Source organism: Lathyrus oleraceus, chromosome 7 (assembly GCF_024323335.1).
Source record: "Lathyrus oleraceus cultivar Zhongwan6 chromosome 7, CAAS_Psat_ZW6_1.0, whole genome shotgun sequence".
In the NCBI taxonomy this organism is placed as follows: domain Eukaryota; kingdom Viridiplantae; phylum Streptophyta; class Magnoliopsida; order Fabales; family Fabaceae; genus Lathyrus; species Lathyrus oleraceus.
The window spans coordinates 820,809-825,264 of record NC_066585.1 but is presented as its reverse complement, the minus strand read 5'-3'; the positions used below and the strand labels follow the sequence as shown (position 1 = coordinate 825,264).

At 38.7% G+C, this 4,456-nt stretch overlaps 1 non-coding gene across 1 annotated transcript; it reads left to right on the top strand.

The window, feature by feature from the left end:
- Positions 1-2,983: 2,983 nt before the first annotated feature.
- Positions 2,984-3,087, top strand: LOC127109411 (small nucleolar RNA R71). Its single transcript, XR_007796705.1, has one exon. It is a non-coding gene; the product is annotated as a small nucleolar RNA R71 (small nucleolar RNA).
- The last annotated feature ends 1,369 nt before the right edge of the window (positions 3,088-4,456 follow it).

Here is a 4,456-nt window from a genome sequence, read left to right as displayed (position 1 = left end):
TGGTTTCATAATGGGTGCTGAGATCAATGCTTGCTTTAAAAGATTAAATGCGTCATTACATTTTTCATCGAAAATGAATTCAACATCTTTCATTAAAAGTTCAGTTAAAGGTTTGGTTATTTTGGAGAAGTCATTAATGAAACGCCGATAGAATCCAACGTGTCCAAGAAAGCTTCGGACTTCTCTGATGGTTTTTGGTGGTTTTAGGTTTTCTATAACTTCTATTTTAGCTTTATCTACCTCTATACCTTTTTCAGAAACTATATGTCCTAAAACTATTCCTTCGGTTACCATGAAATGACATTTTTCCCAGTTTAGCACGAGGTTCACCTCCACGCATCTCTCCAGGATTTTCTCAAGGTTAGCAAGACAATTATGGAAATCAAATCTGAAAACCGAGAAATCATCCATAAACACTTCCATGATACCATCTAGGTAATCTGCAAAGATTGACATCATACAGCGTTGGAAAGTAGCTGGGGCATTACAGAGGCCGAATGGCATTCGTCTGTAGGCAAAAGTTCCATAAGGGCATGTAAAGGTAGTTTTTTCTTGATCTTCGGGATGGATAGGTATTTGGAAGAATCCAGAGTATCCATCTAGATAACAGAAGTAAGAGTGTCTGGCTAGACGCTCCAACATTTGGTCTATAAATGGTAAAGGGAAATGATCCTTCCTAGTTGCTTTATTTAATTTTCTATAATCTATACACATCCGCCATCCTCCTTCTAAACGTTTTGCTACATGTTCGCCTTTATCGTTTTGCACGACTGTGATGCCTCCCTTTTTAGGTACTACGTGCACAGGGCTCACCCACTTACTATCCGAGATCTGGTAGATGATACCTGCCTCAAGTAACTTAAGAACTTCCTTTTTAACGACATCACTCATTATAGGGTTTTTTCTTCTCTGATGTTCTCTGGAGGGTTTTGAATCTTCTTCGAGCGAAATCCGATGCATGCATACATATGGGCTTATACCTTTCAGGTCAGAGATATTATATCCTAAGGCTGAGGGATATCTTCGTAAAACATCTAAAAGTTGGTTCGTTTCCTCTTGGCTCAAGGTAGCACTGACTATAACTGGACGGTTCATCTTTTCATCGAGGAACTCATATCTCAGGTTCTTAGGCAGTTCCTTAAGTTCTAAGGTTAGTTTCTTAGGGCATGGCATAGGATCTGGGGTAAGGGATAAACATTCGTAAAGGTTATCATCGATGTAAGGTTTCTTAAAGTCATCATTTTCCCTTATGAGAGTTGATGGTAACTTAATTGTTTTTATAATTTCTTTTTGTTCTAATTCTCTAACACATTCATCAATGATATCTAAGGCATAACACGACTCTCCCATCACAGGTGCCATAAGAAATTTTGAAAGTATAAATTCTATTTTCTCGTCACCTACCTCAAATGTCAACTTTCCTTTCTTGACATCTATTATGGCTCCTGCAGTCGATAAGAATGGTCTACCTAGAAGGATTGGTATATCACTGTCCTCTTTGATGTCCATGATAACAAAATCAGTAGGGATAAATAACTGACCTATCCTAACAGGAACATCTTCTAAAATGCCTATCGGATATTTAACAGATCTATCGGCTAACTAAAGTGACATCTTAGTGGGCTGTAATTCTCCTAAGTTTAACCTCTCACAAACTGCTAAAGGCATTAGGCTCACACTAGCTCCTAAGTCTAGAAAAGCTTTTTCGATGACATGATTACCCAAAAGGCAAGGAATGGAGAAATTTCCAGGATCTTTATCTTTCTTCGCTAATTTTTCCTCAGAAATAGCATTACATTCCAAAGGCTTCGGATCGTCAAGCCTACGTTTGTTGGTAAGGATGTCTTTGAGAAACTTCGCATAAGAAGGTATTTGGGTGATGGCTTCTGTGAAAGGGATTTCTACATGAAGTTTTTCTATAACTTTAATAAATTTTTGATACTGTTTATTGATTTGGGTTTGTTTGAGTCTTTGCAGGTATGGTATAGGTGGTTTATATGGTGGGGGTGGTACATAAGTTTTATCTTTAGGTTCTCCTCCTTTTTCTCGACCTTCCTGGTTTTCAGATTCCTCTGGTTCCTTTACTTCGTCCGGGGGCTTGGTACATTCTTTAGAAGTTTTGGGTTCACTCAATCTAGGGTTTGGTGGCTCATCATAAGCGTTCCCACTTCGTAGGGTAATGGCATTGGCTTGTCCTCTTGGATTTTATTGAGGTTGTCCAGGGAATTGTCCTCCAGGTGTAGTCTGAGGGGCTTGGTTTAAAGCTACCTGAGAGATATGGGTTTCAAGCATCTTAGTATAAGTAACTATTTGGTCAACCTTGGTTCCTAACTGAGTAATCAATTCGTTAACATAAATGTTTTGGTTCATGAACTCCTTGTTTTGTTGGGTTTGAGCGGTGATAAAATTTTCCATAATTTTCTCAAGGCTCGGCTTTGGTGGCACAGGTTGCATAGGTTGATTTGATCTAGGGGCTTGATAACTAGGTCTCGGGGGTGCATTATTTTGGATAAGGTTATTGTTTTTATAGGAGAAGTTTGGGTGATTCCTCCATCCAGGGTTATAGGTATTCGAGTATGGGTTCCCTTGGGTGTAGTTCACTTGCTCAGAGTGGGTTTCATTTAATAGACTGCATTCTGCAGATTGGTGTCCTTTGGTTCCACATATCTCACAATCCGACGAAACTGCGGCTACAGTATTCCGGTTTATGCACATATGCTCGACTTTGAGGGCTAATGCGTCCATTTTAGCTTGCATCATGTCTATAGAGCTTAGTTCATGCACTCCTCCTTGGGCTTCCTTCTTCTCTATTGTCGCTCGTTCGACTCCCCATGATGGATGGTTTTGAGCCATATCTTCGATGAGGGCACTAGCTTCAGGATAAGGTTTGTTCATCAGAGCATCGCCTGCGGCAGCGTCGATGGTCATCTTGGTGTTATAGTGAAGTCCATTATAGAAGGTTTGAATGATTAACCAATTTTCTAAACCATGATGTGGGCATGCTCGTAACAACTCTTTATATCTCTCCCAAGCTTCAAACAACGATTCTCCTTGGTTTTGGGTACTAGTTATATGGTTTCGAAGAACGACGGTCTTACTCGGGGGAAAATATCTAGCAAGAAATACTCTTCTAAGGTTATCCCAAGTCATAATGGAATTGGGTGGAAGGGAATCTAACCATGATAGGGCTTTATCTCTGAGGGAAAAAGGAAATAATCTTAAACGTATTGCCTCAAGAGAAGCTCCATTGGTTTTAAAAGTGTCTACTAGTTGAAGAAATATTTTTAAATGTTGGTTTGGGTTCTCAGTAGCGAGACCTGTGAATTATCTCTGTTGCACTAGTTGCAACAGGGATGGTTTAAGTTCAAAATTATTAGCTGGGATGGTTGGGTTTACTATACTAGAACTAGGTTCTTCATTTGATGGTTGAGCGAAATCCTTAAGAGGTCTTTGGTTCTGATCTTCGGCCATAGCTCTCTTAATTCTTTGAAAGAATAAGCGTGCGCGATCGTAATGTTCAGGTTCCGCCAGAGGGTATACTAAGCTTAAACTTTCGGTGCTGCGAGTTCTTCGCATTGACCGGCGGGAAATAGCCTAAGTCTAAACGATATAACAACAGGGAAATGAAATTTGACGAAATTGGTCCCCGGCAACGGCGCCAAAAACTTGATGCGGTGTTTCGCAAGTATACGAACGCGTCAGAGTAATATAAAAGATTGTCGAATCCACAGAGACCAAGTGTCAATCTATCGTTATCTATTGTTATGGTGTTTATCAAGGGCAATCGAAATAGGTGTTTTTAGAGTGTGCAATGGAAATTAAAGTGTTGAATAAAGATTAATTAATAAGACAGGGTCGAATGTAATTCACGTAATCAATTAATAATCCAAGTACTTGCTAACAGAACTACTTATGGGAAGTGTTTCCTACTTTGAAAAGAACTAATTTAACAGGAACTGTCGCTTTCGCGTATTCAGAACCGAGTTGTACTCCATAATCAAACCCTCTTATTGTCACTTATAAAAAGGCGCGCATTGCGTTAGAGTAGTAAACCTATTTTTAAGAAATATAGTATCTTGACTAAGTTGAAAAGTATTATAACCTGGATTTCTTAACCAAAAGAGGTTCTCACGAACCAGACTCTAAACTTATAAACGCGTCCGAAAATAGTTTTAAGATCTCTTTTCTTCTTAAATTAAAAACTCCTAATGAACTAAACAAAGCGCTTTCGCTGTTTTTGAAATAGTTAAAAACAATTAAGTTTAAAAAGACGTTGGACGACTTTCGATCTTACCCAACGGAATTGAAGTGCGGGAAAACTTAAGTTGAAAGTTAAAATAGCCCTTAAGTGTTTCTACGAACAACTGTACGGATTATCGGTTCAATTACGATCCTTACATTCTAACCTTATAAATTTAGTTAGACATGGTAAAGTAAAAGTGCATTAATTTAAATA